The sequence below is a fragment of the Bacillus rossius genome, chromosome 11, assembly GCF_032445375.1.
Source record: "Bacillus rossius redtenbacheri isolate Brsri chromosome 11, Brsri_v3, whole genome shotgun sequence".
NCBI classification, from domain to species: domain Eukaryota; kingdom Metazoa; phylum Arthropoda; class Insecta; order Phasmatodea; family Bacillidae; genus Bacillus; species Bacillus rossius.
In genome coordinates this window covers 29,859,449-29,875,188 of record NC_086338.1, presented here as the reverse complement: position 1 = coordinate 29,875,188, position 15,740 = coordinate 29,859,449, and the positions used below count along the sequence as shown (strand labels likewise).

The 15,740-nt window shown below is 35.4% G+C and overlaps 1 long non-coding RNA gene across 9 annotated transcripts in view; it reads right to left on the bottom strand.

The window, feature by feature from the left end:
• LOC134536753 (uncharacterized) overlaps window positions 1-15,740 on the bottom strand; it is a 64,834-nt gene that overhangs the window by 701 nt on the left and 48,393 nt on the right. For 7 of the 9 annotated variants that reach the window (XR_010075863.1, XR_010075865.1, XR_010075868.1 and 4 more), the window contains 4 exons: window positions 12,101-12,225; window positions 11,430-11,542; window positions 9,726-9,816; window positions 698-1,166 (listed from right to left, as the gene is read on the bottom strand). This is a non-coding gene — a long non-coding RNA (uncharacterized LOC134536753). Of the gene's footprint in view, window positions 1-426; window positions 1,167-9,725; window positions 9,817-11,429; window positions 11,543-12,100; window positions 12,226-15,740 lie in introns of those variants that run through there. The other 2 variants (XR_010075866.1, XR_010075864.1) reach the window with 2 other exon arrangements.

Below are 15,740 nucleotides of genomic sequence, written 5' to 3'. Positions count from 1 at the left end.
GGCCATTTCGGGAAACGTCATAGATTTGTCAAACAGGAAAATATCACCAACACAGGTTATTTTGATATTTTGAGCATGTTTTTTTTTACCACATTGTCAATTGATATAATTTATGAACTCTTCAAATGCTCTTTGAGCTGTGCCTACAACAGGGTGATATACATCTTGTTTATTATATTTTTCGTTACTTGGTTTAAAAGCGGGAGCGTTAGCTTTGTTTACAAGAGAAACTACAATGCATTTTATATTATACAGTAAAACACATTTCAGACGACACGGCACAAGACATTTTCCCGCCTAAAACGCCAGACCAATATAGCACCAAAAGTTTCCCACGCCATTAACCTTAACAAGCCTTGTTTAATATATTTTGGAGTTATTAGATTATCTTGCTTAAAACCATACGCTTTATACAGAAAAACTTACCATGCGGGACCGTCGTAAGCGAGTTTTACTGTATTTTCTTCCGTAAATAGTAAAACACCGTCAAAATGCTTTCCGGCCAAATAACTTGCTGCTGTTGGAAGCTCGAAATTATCGAGTCTAACAATTTTTTTTTGCCGAGCTCGAGCTTGAAGTAAGTACTCGGCTCGAGCTCGATTTTCGAGTACTCGCATACCTCTAATTTTTAAGGGTATAAAAGGCAAAAATGAACATTCATACTGTGTTTAAAGTAACATTGAAATTTTTACACGAATCTTTTGCACTGCTTTTATATTTTAGTAAAGACTTCTTTGCATTGCTTTTACCATATTTTAACACCACTTTTGAACTATTTTATTTACAGTTTTTCAGGGTCCCTAGCAAGAAAAAATAAATAAATAAATCAATTAATCAATAAAGCTAAGTAAAAGTTCTAACTATTACTTTTTTCAGGAATTATTGCCCAATTAAATTTACATTTAAAATTGAAAATTTAAAAAATATACATACATCTTTTAGCAATATCAGGCAAACATTTTCAGAATTGTTTTTATTTATTTTTAAAATGTTTTGTGAAGGTTGAAATTTAGGTACATAGTCTTTTAGCTGGGCCAATCTGAGTTATAATAGTTGTAAAGCATAAAATATTGTATGTAAAAGAGTGAAGTTATTCAAATGAATGTATTCTTATAGCAAATAAATTTTCAAAAATATTTCTGGCTCTGGTATGTTGCACCATGATCCTGGAACAAATAAATCAGAACAAAACACATGTTAGCCGTAACTCATTTAGTCACAGAGAACAAGAAGCACATTTAACAATATCACACAGAAGACTTGTGAAATTTATCCCTTCAAGTTGTTATTAATAGAGACAGGTGTTTTTCGTGATGCGCGAAATCGCAAAATATTAATGAAATTAATATACATAAACTTAAAAACTCAAAATTATCAATTACTTGGAGAAATCACGAAAAAAATTAAGAAAAAAACACTGAAAATAGCTAAACGTCAGTATTTTGATGACTCGATAACAGTAGTCGATTATAATCGATTGTTAACGCCTTTCGATAGTCTAGGAAGTCGTATTCGTGTCGCGCTATCGCTTTGCCAGAGTCGCCACTGGCCACAGTGTTTTAAAATGGCGTGGATGTAATCAAACATTTTTGCTCGGTTTCTTTTTGTAAAACTTTGTTGTTAAAATAAAATGGTTGTGACAGTATTTGACAGGACAGCAGAGTTTGCGAGCGAAGGATTCTATGTCTTTGACAAAGTGCAAAAAATTCTCATGTGCAAGTACTGCAACGTTAGAATAGAGTGGCAACGGAAAGACACGTGCTTGAAACACTTAAAAAACAGTGCCTCGCATAACAAAAACGAGGAAAGTCAACAATCCGGTGCAAAAGGGCAGTTTCGCTGGAATCAGCCGTGTTGACGGCAAAAAAAGCAAAATTTGACACGAATGAGTTTATTATGTCAACAACTCGAGCTTTTATCGAAGCGAAAATCCCGATTTAAAAACTGGATGACCCGAAACTTCGTCAATGGATGCACAAGTACATTGCAGGTAGGACGTACAATATTTTAACAGTTTTGTGCATTCTTAAGCAGATAAACAGAACGTTACGAAAATAAATTTTGTTAGGCCTACCTACTCTTGAAATATTCATATAGCTGCGCGTCGTGTTTTTTACAGCAATTTTGGAAAAAGTTGATATAACCTAACCACAGGTAAATATAGACGTAACTTATTTGTTTTTAGGTTAGGACTTGAGTTTTTTTTGTCAGTAAATTTTTTAAAACAGTTTCCAGTACTGAGCTTTGTAACATGTTTAGGCCTAGTAGATATATGCATTTATTTTAAACCTGAACAATGCAGACAAAAAGTTTGTATAAATTGTGCAATAATATCTTGTGAATTATTATCCTACTCGGAATTGTGGTAGGCCTTACAGGTTACAGAGTTTAAAAGGCATATGTACATATGTCTAGAAAAGTATTTATTTTTGTGGTTTGTATAAGAGAGAGTTATATTTAATTATGTTACAGTAAAAAATTTATAACACATTTTAATTATCCACCACTATTTTATTTATTTTTTTTATTTTTTTTTAAGTCGCTGGGAACTTGCCGTCTGCCAGTAATATACGGAAATGCTCTGCATAGTTGTTGAATTGTTGCTGTTCTGTGCAAATATTTGGTAAAGTTATGTATGAAACTGTGTAGTTCTACTCTTAAATGACATATTAAACACATTCATGTAGAACTTATATTTATAAACCTCATACTGCAGTTTTAAAATCAACGAAATTTTTGACGAAACTACTGATAAAATAGCGAAAAATATACAGAAATCATCTCGTAAAAAGTAACGAAATTGTGCAAATTTTTTCACCGAAAACACCTGTCTCTAGTTATTAAATATAAGATAATTTTTTTAAACAGGTATTGTATATTGTAATATTATAGCAGATTTAAAGTCTACAAATAATGAATCATTAAATCAGGGCTGCCACCACTTTGAAAACAATATCCTTGATTGAAATGTGAAATATCCTGTAATAACCTTGTTTTGAATATAAAATATCCTGTAAAATCCTGTACATTAAAAAATACAAAAAATTATGCAATTTTTATGAAAATTACTCAATCATAATGTACATAACTATACTTCAATCAAAACAATTCCATTTTTAACACTTTATACAAGTATTTACACACACACACGTAGCCTACACTTCACCACTGGCAGTATTTAAATATCACTTTTTCAGATATTTTGCCCTATTCCTCAATTCTTCTGTTGACTGGAATTCTGCCATAATCTTCCTAGAAGATATATGCAACAAAGCATTTAGCATTGGCGATTCAAGACATGACCTGTGCGCTGTCTTGATAAGGTTGAGCTTACTAAATATCCTTTCCACCCCTGCATTGCTATGTGGAAGAATAATCATTGCCTTTGCAAGTTTACAAAGCAGTGGAAAACATGTTTTCCCATAATTTCATACTGTGACACTTTATGCCATTCACATCATTAACTAACTACTTTTTCATGTTCTGTGCTCTTTTCCACATCTCGTCAGTGGGCTTGAAAGCCAGATCTGCAGATGTTCTCATTCTGCAATGCAACAGCGCATTTAACATTGGTGATCATTGATGATCTGTGAACAGTTTTAACCATCTTGAGATTGCTGAAAACCCTTTCCACAGCAGATTTTCTCCAGTTACAGCACCATTCAAAGCCAACACTTTGTACAGATGAGTTTCAACAATCTCAGATGGAAAGAACTTTGCTAACACTACAACCTGCCTAGTGACTGTCAGTTGATTCATCAATCATCAGTGTGAAAAATTGTGTCTTCATTGCATAGGTAACATAATCTGCAGCTGATTTACCCAAAGATTGAATAATTATTTGGCTAGTTTTAGTGGGAGAACAATGAAAGTTTCTTGCGATTTCACTATTGGAAACATTTGCGGGACAAGTTTCGTGAAATTATACTGAGTTTCACAGATAAATTGTTTTCACAAACGAAGTTCGCCCACAACAGTTCCGCATCAATTATTTTGTTTGGTTTGGTTACAAAACTCATCAAAGAACAACTCTGATCAGCAGCTCGTTGGTTTTTCGCATGAACTTGCGTCTTCAAGCCGCCCTTTGTCACCAGTGGCGGACCTAGACTCTGCGGGGCCCTGGACAAATTATTTCAGCGGGGCCCTTGTATCTCGGAAGAAGGGGGGGTGTCGTATCAGACTGGAGTATGGAATACCTCTAGGGAAAGGGGGATTTGTGATCACTCTACCGGGAAATTAGAAAATTAAACTTTCGAGCCTACATGGAACCTAAATTTCGACGATGGTAAAGAAATTTTCTTTCGTAGTAAATTGTAATTGGGTTAGTTTTATTAATGCATACAATTTAATTCTGGTGACATCTGGTCATTTTATAAGTTTATAAAAGCTGTGACTATTTTTAAAAGTGAAATTATTAAAAAAATATATAAAAAATCAAAAGAAAAAACAAAAAATAATATTTCATTTTTTTCATTTACATACATACAATATTTTTTCACATAAAATAAAATTATACAAAGAAGAAAAATAAAAATACTAACATAAATTTTAATTTTTTTGTACAAATACTCAAATATATGCCACATGTAAATTAGGGTTAATTTATATAGCGACCTATACTTTCAATTCCTTTGATAACTGGCAGCAGTAATATAAACATAAAACAAAAAAAGCACAACTGTGTGTACTTTTCACCGCTCTTCCCCAGAGATATATCAAAGGAAAATGACACTCAGAGCAAAGCCTTGTCGCCGTATCTGTGATAACTGTAACCTGGAGCAAACACTTATCAGCATCGCCGATTATCTGACACTCGTCCCCTGCATGTTGCGGGTAATACTTATAAAAGAGGTTCTAATAAACATTAGGGGTGTACACCTTACATGGCAGGTGCTAGGGTGAGGACAGACGCGGGGCCCCACTAGGCGCGGGGACCTGGGCGATTGCCCGGGTCGCCCGGCCCTGGATCCGCCCCTGTTTGTCACGTTCAGTTCCGAGTTGCAAGTCGAACCAACAAAGGAAAATTCCGTTTTGCCACGCCTCAACCATTTCAATTCTTGCTCCCATTCTTTACGATAATGCTGTTTATAAAGTGACCTGTCCGGCGAAGCCTTTTGTTTTTTCTCCATCACAATCAGCTAAGACCAAAACTACTACTTAAATCACGTAAGAAGTTTGTAAACAAATGCCGCACCTAAAACATTGTAACGGCAAAAAATACCAGTGTTTACTGACGCCATGACACTTCTTAGCGTTTAACTCAACAAACAAAAAACATTTCCCCCGAAACCATAGATATTGTACTTTATGAAACGATATGTGGGAATATATGTTTTTGGTTTGTGGTTAAACGATTGGAAGTTCCATGGCGCTACACCTAATGTGAGTGTTTGCTTTACTGTTGAAAGCTTGTGCCTTGTATGGTTTGACAACTTCAAATTAGAGGTGTAAAAGTAACGAAAAAAAGAGTACCCGTATGTATTCGTTACTATAACAATCAGTACTTGTTACTATCGTATCGTTACTCGTTACTTCTGATACCGCATAACATGCAACGAATCGAGTCGTATTGCATACGCGTACAGTATGACGTCGAGTAAATAATAATAAATAGAATATATACAATTAACAATATTTGATAATTAACAGTTTTTGTTAACCAAGAAACGATTAAATCTCATTAGAGCGGCCTTATTATATTATCTCTTTTAAGATAATAAAAAAAACGTGAAAATTCGCGATAATAAAAAACAAAACATACATATTTCTAATTTGTAAAAAAGACTTTCTTACGTTGTTTCTGTTCCAATCTCAAACTTTGTCTACACACACAATACCTTTAATAAACAGTAAAAAAAACTTGGATGACGAATTTCCAAATTATACTTTACTTAATAAACAGACATCGTTCTTTGTAACGTAAATTCATCGAATATGCGCGCGCATGCGTGAAACATACGAAACATGCGAGTAACGAAATGCAGCCGTGTGTAACGTTTCGTTACTCGTATATAGACGGCGCACCCGTTACTCAGTAACGAATACATACGGTTTGCTACAGCTCTACTTCAAAAAGGTAGTTGAATGTAAATATTTACACAAACGAAATTCAAATATGAAAATATCAGTGAAGCGTCGTAAATATCCCTGAATGTCGCCGTTTATCTGTTAGTCCGTTTTAAGCTTCAAATATACGTGAAAACGGATAAAATCCGTAATAACGGCAGGCCTGCATTAAATTAAAATCATTAACATTATGTCTGTCTTGATGTCTTTGTTTATTCCTTGTGTAGGAAATGTGTCAGTTAGGCTCCTGTGAATATAATTTTTTTTTAAATTTAGAATCAAATAACAATATGAATTACAAATTATTCTTGAATACGAATATCAAATTTTAAAAGAAAGAATTAAAATTAAATTCCACTAAAAATTTTTTTTACATCATGTAACAAATACATAGGAAAATGAAAAAATAAAAGTGTAGTATCTTCTGCATAATTAGACAACTAATACTTAAGTGAAAGGTAGGTTGGGTTAATTCGGCTACAATAATTGAAGAGTGGAAATGTTAAACGTTCTAAGTGCCGATTTCTGAAAAAATAGTTTTATCTCACAGTATTGTTCTATTTGCTTAGTTTCGTATCCTCAGCAATGTTACAAGTGCCAATACACCCTGGAAGTAGTTCAAACACTCTACAACAGATAGTGCCGGCCTATGTGCCAAGCGGTGCTGCCGTTCGGTGTTCTAAGTGCCATGCAGCATGGATTGTTAGTGTATCATTACCGTCCTGTTGTTATGCGCAGTTACAAACATCTATCATATTTTGTTGTGTCTATATGTGCATGAAAGAATGCAAATTGAATAATTTGTAATGGAAGTAAGTAATAGCAGTACGGGAAAGAAGAAATGCACTTGGAGAGATGATCAAAACAAAAGGTGAATATCGGGACAATCTTATGCGAGGAGGAAAACAAAAACTGTAATTCCTAAGAAACCATCGTTAGTAATCATTCAGAATGATGAACGAATAATGATTTGGCGCTTAATTTTAATGCATCACTAAGGCTACTACATTTCAGTTAAGTTGCAATGTTATGTGTAACACAGCATATGATGTTGCGTGAAACATTCTAATTGTGAATGTAATATTGTTTTAGGCAACCTGTAAATGCAGTTATCAATGCAGTAATATACCTTGGCAGTGGAAGCTAAAACTGTTTAATGATTATCATGGATTACCAAGTGAAAACGAACAAGGAACATACTTGTTAGGACTAATGCAGGTAACTGAAATAGGTAGACGGAGACATGGTAAATATGACGATCCAGCAAACAGTCGTCATTAGTGCACGTTGTGCTATTTAATATCGGACACAAATGGTACCACAAGACAGGTTTGTAAAACTACATTCAAAGACATTTTTGGGGTTAGACACAGATTTTTACAAACACTTCAAGCCAGAAAAAAAGAAGGGGTATCCATCTACATAGACAACCGCGGTAACAATCCCCGTCATAACACATTGAGTGACTGAGACAGACAAAACATTAAAGATCACATAAACAGTTTCCCACATGACCAAAGTCACTAAGGTCACGCTAAGTCATGTAAAGAGTATTTGAGCCCAGATTTGAATGTATCACGTCTTTATGCATGCTACAAATCTTTATATCCAGACAGCCACGTATCTTACAAACTTTACATGTCAGTGTTTAAAACATCGTTTGCACACGTGTCGTTTCATAAACCTCGCACACATGCAAACAGTGTGACATGTTACATTTACAGATTCAGGCTAGTAATGAATGCTCGCCAAAAGCTAAAATTTTACAGCAGGTAGGTACATCACAAAAAATACAAACGTGCTATGGAATTGATGGCCATTGGCTCAGCTAATGCCTAACTGCCCACCTGCGATAGCACAGTAATGTCCATTGACATGCAGCAAGTATTGTCGGTACCGACATTAACTTACAGCAATATGTATTACTGCAGGCAGTTGAGTTGTTACAATTTAGGGGTTCATGTTAGTGACCACAATAATGCTTTCATGTGTATGTGGGACGAAAACATTGCTTCACGCGGTAGCTTCGAGGTTGCGTCATGCTTACAGAAAATTTTCAACTTGGGACATCTAAAACGTAAAAAACTTATAATATGGTCAGACAACTGCGCTGGCCAGAATAAAAACAGCACGATTGTATTTTTAATGATGTTCCTAGTGAGTCTAGGGTGGTTTGAAGAAATTGTACACAAATTCTTGGTAAGTGGTCTTAGTTATTTGAGTTGTGATAGAGACTTCGCTATTATAAACGAAGGAAGGTAAGCAACGCCTTCGTTACCCACGATTTACATAAGGTTGTTGACAGCGAAAGCTGTAAATCCTTTTCATGTAGTTGCAATTGATTCATGTGACTTCTTTGATTTGAAGAATGTTGCAAACTCATTGCTGATATTGAGTAAATGTAACATTTCTAAGTCCACAATGATTAAGGGTGCTCAAACCCATCCAACTCAAATACAGGTAGGCCTAGCTATCAAAAACACTTACTTTGAATTGGAAGAGTGGCAAGCTTTCCCTGTTTTAAAGCGAGGAAAAACCGTGGTTGATTTACAGAATGCTGTGCTTACTGTGAAAGATCTACCCAGTGTGTCAGCTGAGAAAAAAAAAGACCTGTTAACAATGATACCATTTCTTCCTGAAGAACACAGGGACTATTATAGACAGTTAGTTGGTACACCTGTGTAAAAATGTAATACGTATTCTGTTACACTGGTTACATGTAACATTAGCCTATGTTCCATAAAGTGATGTTTTACAGCCTACCCTTCTCTGACAACACAGCATTCGTGTATTATCCCATTGTAGTTTGTTCTACTGCCTGTAAAATGTTTTTCTAATGGTGACCAGTAATGTTTGGTTTCTCCAAATGAAGTTTTGCGTTTAAATATGTGTTAACACTAATAATCGAATTCAACCCTGAATATATACGGCAATCATAATGGCACTTAAACCCGATGATCACTTCATTTGGCACATATAACGTTCTTATTTTATTGCTTTTTTTGCTCTATGTCATTGCTTTTCTGGTAATGGCGCACTATACAACTTACTACTTGTAATGCTGAAGAATCTTCCTTTATATTGTGGCAGTACTATGTTAAGTATTAACAGACTCAGAAGATTTTTTGCTTCTCCTGTAAAATTATTAAGATGGCACTTACAACATTTGACATTTCCACTCTTCAATTATACATACCATTTTGTTTTAAATCATGCAGCTTAACTAATTCTACCTAACCAACCAACATTTCATTTCAGTGTTCCTATTCGCTTTATTTTACAGAACCTGCTACTCGACACATTATTGCAAAATAACATGAAATCCACTCCACTTCCCAAAAAAATATATTTTTTTTTAATGCTGTGTTCCCAAATAATATTTAAATTAGTTCATATGTACATATTTAAACCCTATTTTCACACGATTTTGGCTATGAAGTCCCGTTAAGCCATTAAAAAAAGGGTATTTATATGGCAGACATGAGTTAAACTCACTCACAATGTGTGCTATGTCAAATATTCGTAATCAAACAAATACTCGTTATTATTTGAAGTGTTGGTGTGGTTGGTCAAAATTAATACAAATAATAAACTATTCGTATTTGAAAATTCACACAGGACTAGTGTCTGCAATTAGAAGACACTTGAGAGAACATTACGTGTAGATGTCTGCTTCCTCAGGAATGTCTACAGATCCAGGTGCCTAAGACTTGCAGAGTTTCTTAACAAGTTGGGTAGGGTCCAAGCAACCTATAAACACAATGAGCTTAAGATAAAACTTTGGTTACAATAAGCACTGTAATCTCAGCAACATAATGTAATGTTGATAATGACCAATTTTGGTTTACATCTACCAAGGCCACCACCTACAACATCTTAGGAATAATTGCTTAACGTTAACACGTAAGTGAAAATGTTTGACACAAATAGATAAAAATCAAGAAAAGTTCACAGAAAAAGTTCTTAGCAATGGTGTACGTCCAAAAACTTACATCAAGTCATGCACTCCCATTGCACAAATCTTTCAAAGATAATAAAGTTCATATTGTTACCTTTCAGAATTTTTTGGTCCACTGTGGGCAATCTACTCATTAGGAATAAGATTTGGTTACATTTTAGGTTTTATTTAGCGAACAGTTGTTATCGATGAGTGTTTTGTCTATAATAAAACTAAAAATTTATGATTTGCGGAAAATGAGTATTTAAGTAAGGCTGTGTGGGATCCCAAAATTTGGAATTGTTCAGTATCACAAAATACTTTTTCCTGTCGGTTAGGAAAATTTTTTCTGCATTCTCTGGATTTTTTTAGGGGGTAGTGTTGTTCAGGGATTTTATTTTATACTATATTTAGTAAGGTAAAAAAAAGAAAACAATGAAAGAAAACTATAGCAGAAAAACGGCAATGTATCATGGTTCGTCAAGTCTCTTAACAACCGCATTATTGACTTATTCAATTTTACTGGGAAGAGAGTTAAAACATATAGAACTGTAAGCAAACTAATCAGCCTTTACCTCTCTAAAAACACTTCACAATGCTGTGCCCACTCAGTGGTTAGTTTCATTTAAAATGTGGCATAGGAAACTTGTGTGGATCTGCTAGAAAACATGCAGCTTTTGTAACAACCCAAATTACAGCCTTCCTCATGCAATCCAGTAATAATCATTTGGTATAAATTTTTTGTCATATTTCAGCTTAGATGTTAATTTTTTTCTTTTCAGAAGTTATTGTGAACGTAATTCTCCGAGTTAGTTGTTTTTATTTTTAAAATTCATAGGTTTATTTTTCTAGTATTTTTTTGCTGGCTTCTTTGTGTGGGAAGGCATGCTGACGTGATTCTCCTTAGTTATTTCCAAAACCGAGGCTTTGTCTCACACGCTAGGCGTGTGAGTCACGGTCACGGGAGTGTGAGAAAGAGAAAAAAATCGCTGCGTCGTGGGAACAGAAGTATGTAAGCATTTTGTGGAAGTTTTTGTTAGCATGCGTCGTGATTTGCTGAGAATTACGTCAGCGAGCCCAGGACACTGCCCGCACAAAGGGAAGGAAGGCTGTAAAATCAGTCATTGTCCGAGCACCGGGCCAGGCGGTCATTGTTTGATTGCCGGGCCAAGCAGGCCATGGCCGGGCGATGGCTCCGTGTTTTTCTCCTTTTTGAATAAACAGTTTAATTTTTTTTTATCTGTTCTGAATATATTTTGATTTTTACATGAATAAAAAAACAGGTAATAAATCGAACATTGAGTAAGAATTTTTTCGTGATCTGCTACTAACCTGTATGTTCCACTCATCACCTAATTTTGAGCTAGCCGGAGGTGGTGAGTGGTAACACTATAAACTATAAACGTTACAAATGACCAATTTATACCGTCATGCTGCATGTTTGTCAAAGTAGATACACCCAGCGACTATCCACTGTCCAATGGATGCCGCTGGGGATGTTTATCTTGTCTTGACAGCTAGGGCAATTATCTTCTTCACCTGGGTAAAAAATAAAAATTGATTGTCCATTTCACCCAAGCACAGCAAAACTGCACATCAGGGTCAGGGATGGGTCCATAAACCGCAAATGTTTGTTACAAGCCTATTTCCAGAACTATGAGAGTTTGTAACAAAGGGGTTCTAATGTAAAAGGATAGAAGTCCAATCACGATGAGGTCTGGGCTATCACCAATGAATTGACAAAGACATTTTTTAATGTATTTTGGGATTAATAGCTTTTAGGGGACAAATATATTAGAGCAAAACCCATTATTACACTTTTCAAGGGGCTAAAAGGAAAAGCGTCAATTGTGGGAAAGTGATTGAGGGAAAACTCAAACTCCTCTAATAAATATGTACCTTATTTCCTATATTCTTTCTCCAACAAATATTTTACAGTAATGTAAAATTTAGTGGTAACCAGCCTTCTAATATACCATAAATACTCAAGCCATGCACAAAACACATAGCATAAAAAACAGTCATTATTGATAAAATAATTTTCTGAGGCCGTTATGCATGTCAACATTTCATGTAACACACACACTGGACACTGACCTGATGAATAATTGTGGGGAGGAACTGCAGATAGTGGGCTGCTGCGTTGTGATACTTGCAATGGTGCCTGCAATGGTTACGACGGCACGAGAAGACAGCTGAGGTGGGCGCCGGTGTTGTGGAGCCTGCAACAGCATGCGTGCGTGCGTACACACTGCACCTGGGACTCTGTAAGAATCCTCACAACTATTCAGAAGGTCAACAATAATGCCTGAAATCCTTTAAGATGCACAATTTAAGAAATATTCTAAGGAGTTATTCAGGAAAACTGCCAGTCATTGTCTGCATGACTCAATTATCACCTGGTAAACACCACCAAATTTCACAGGCCAACAACAGTTTTGGTGCCGGGGTATTTGGAACTGATTGCATGTGAATTTGGTGCCCTGAATTCAAATATGGCATTATTTTTTTGTTTTGCCTAGGAGGTCAAATTTCTAAGATAAAACATTTTAGTGAAATGTTTGTTTTACGATATTCTAGGTTAAATCCATGAATCAAATCTAAAAATTAAACATGAAATTCTTATTATTAAATTACACAAATATTATATTATACATATATTATTATATTATGCAAACATTATTAGTATATACTAATATTATATATACAAACTAGCTGCCCGACCCGGTTTCGCACAGTTGTATTTATGGGGGGGAAAATGAGACCAAATCTCCTATTTACAGTTATAATAAATGAAATAAAATGAAAATTAATTAATTTTGACAAAAACTTAATACAATGCTTTGTAATGTACCGAAGAAAAAACGAATAGCACCGATGGTTTCCCGACTCTCAAGCACGCAACGTTGTCATGGAGACGAAGTACCCACTGTTTCCCGGGCTTAAACACCAATCAACATTGATAATCAGTTTATTATTAATTATAAATTATTAAGACTATTAATCGAAATAAAAACTACCCTATCTCTCAAGTTGGAAACAATTACACGTAAATGCCAATTTTCATCGAAATCGGTTGACTTGGTAAAGAGTTCACTGGACCTTTTTAGAAATCAGATGTAGTTAGTAATTGTCTTCTTAATTTGAATAATTTATATCACTTTCAAATCCCGACCGACTTTGTTCTACCAGTGTATAGTTATTTACCTGTATATATCTAAAAATTGGTGGTCTGTATTTAATGAGTGATGAGGACTACACTAACAATGAAATAGTCGTTGCCATGGAGACGAATGAAGCATCAACAATGCTACAGCCGTTGCCGTGGTGATTTTCTGCCAACTCATACATACATCACATTAGAAAACTCTAAAATTATCAGATTAAGACCATTAATCGAAATAAAAACTATCCTATCTCTCAAGTTGGAAAAAATTACACATAAATGCCAATTTTCATCGAAATCGGTTAAGTGGTTTAGGAGTCCATTGAGGACAAACATTGTGACACGAGATTTATATATATTAAGATATAGTACCAAGTCATTGATGGAACCAACTAGTCACTCAACACTCCGGAAGATTCTCTTTTGTGAACTTCTTGAATATGTCTTGGAACAGTCCCTTTTTAAACTCCAGCAATAATCTCCCATCATGTGTGTATCCCATCTTTCTTGATAGCAGTCCTCCATAATTTTAATATCTTGACGAAATCTTTCATCTTGCTCCTCACTGCTGTCTCCTAAAGTTTCAGGAAAATGGTGCAGGCGACTGTGTAAATAGTGCACTCTAATACTCATGTTGCATCCAAGGGATTTTAAGTTTTTAAGCATATCTTTTACCAGTTCAAGATTTTCTGCTTTTCATTGGCCCAGAAAATTTCCGACAACAGTAACAAATTAAGTCCAGGATTTTCGTTTGGCCTCATTCATGGAATTTATGAAGGCTTGGTCCTTAATGAATTTTCTTATTTCTGGGTCATTAAATATTCCTGCTTTAATTTTTATCTTACTCTGTACTTCCTCTGAGTGAGGGATCAGGCATCCTGCAGAGACTGAATCAGAATACGTTCACTTGCTACGGTTGTTTCAATTAATTCCAGTAATATTTACTACACCAAAATAACAGTCATCAATGTGGTTTTTGGGTGCTCTCCAAACCATCGGTACGCTGAACTTCAAACTTTTACTTTTCCCGCTAGTCCATTGGCATAAATATTCTGTACAAGTTTGACAAACCTGATGCGTGCCCAGGATTGCTCCTGATCACAGAGCTTAAAACCAAAGTATCCATGATAAGCTCTCCTTACAAGGTCACTAACAGTCTTTCTGTTATCTTTTAACGTGTATTCTCCGCATATGTAGGAAAACACATCAAGATGATTTACACAACTTCTTCTACTGGCACTCATTTTTTATCAACTTCAATCTATCCTGCACGGCTAAAATTCAAATTTAGTTAAGCGTTTAAATGAAGGATGGGATTCCCATCCCAGGGTACCCCAGTGACGAAGTGGCTCGAGTCAAGCAGGCAGTTTTACTTATTTTGTCACACTTATCACGAAAAGTAGAGCTGATTGAAATAAAACAATTTCACATTTAGATACAGCACCCCATATGTAGCTTAAATAAATTCCAAAATCCTAGGCGACAAAAGACATTTTTTTTTATTGTTGGCCTGTGTTATAGCAGGTATTACATACAGCTCTTGCAGTACTTCCTCACATTGTGTAGGTGATTGTTCCACCACAGTGCCTTCCCTTCCATGGTTGAGATGGTCCACAACCTCCGAAAATGGGAGTACAGCGACCAGGAGCAATGTTGTCCTATTCATTAAGAAGATCATATCTTCCTTTGCTGGTTTTCCTTTGTTTGTTTTTAGCCATTTCTGCAATCATGAGTGGAAGTGAACAATAATTACCTCGTCTATTTCATTAAAAAAAAAAAAACCCCAAGGCAGTAATGAATACCATGCCACTGGTCTTTACAATGTATTGGACATTGGGTTTCATTTTGAGAAATAAAATTTCTACGACCACTCCCCAAGATATTTCCTCCGATAATTTTTCAACATCTAAAATGGTTTTCAATCAGAAATTATGTTATTTTAAAATATTTCTATTTACTTTTGAATTATTTTTATTTATTTATTTATTTTAAATTTGTCACATGCTCACCAACAGCCTAGGGCTTTTGCGGTGGGCACGACACATCTTTATTTTTACAAGACAAAGACCAAGACTAAAAGGTCGTCAAGGTGACAAAGATAGAAAACAACAAAAAATTACAAAAAGACAAAAATGACTAAAATGGTAGCTGCAAGTAAACAGAACACTCCCCTCCGCTGGCTTCAAATGCTGGCAAACACAACCTGAAGGAAGAATCTACAGCAGGTAGGTACACCCACAATAATTGGCCAACACACGTAAGGTGAGTGATCCATAGGCGTACCCAGGGGGGGTGTTTTGGGGGTTCAAACCCCCCCCCCCCCGAAATAGGCAAGAAAATTATGAACACTCATGTCATTCGAGCTCAATTTCTAAACACAGAGCAACGAGAGAATAAACGTCACCAAGCAGCCCAATTGGTAAGTAAATGTAAACAAATTTGAATTGCAGTGGTTGGTTCATGATAGGTCAGTCTAAACTCTCAAATCGCGGTGATTGGTCTATGGAATAATCAGTTCAACTCTGCTTTGATTATGTTTTACATTTGCTTAGTAGAATTGGGTATTGAGTA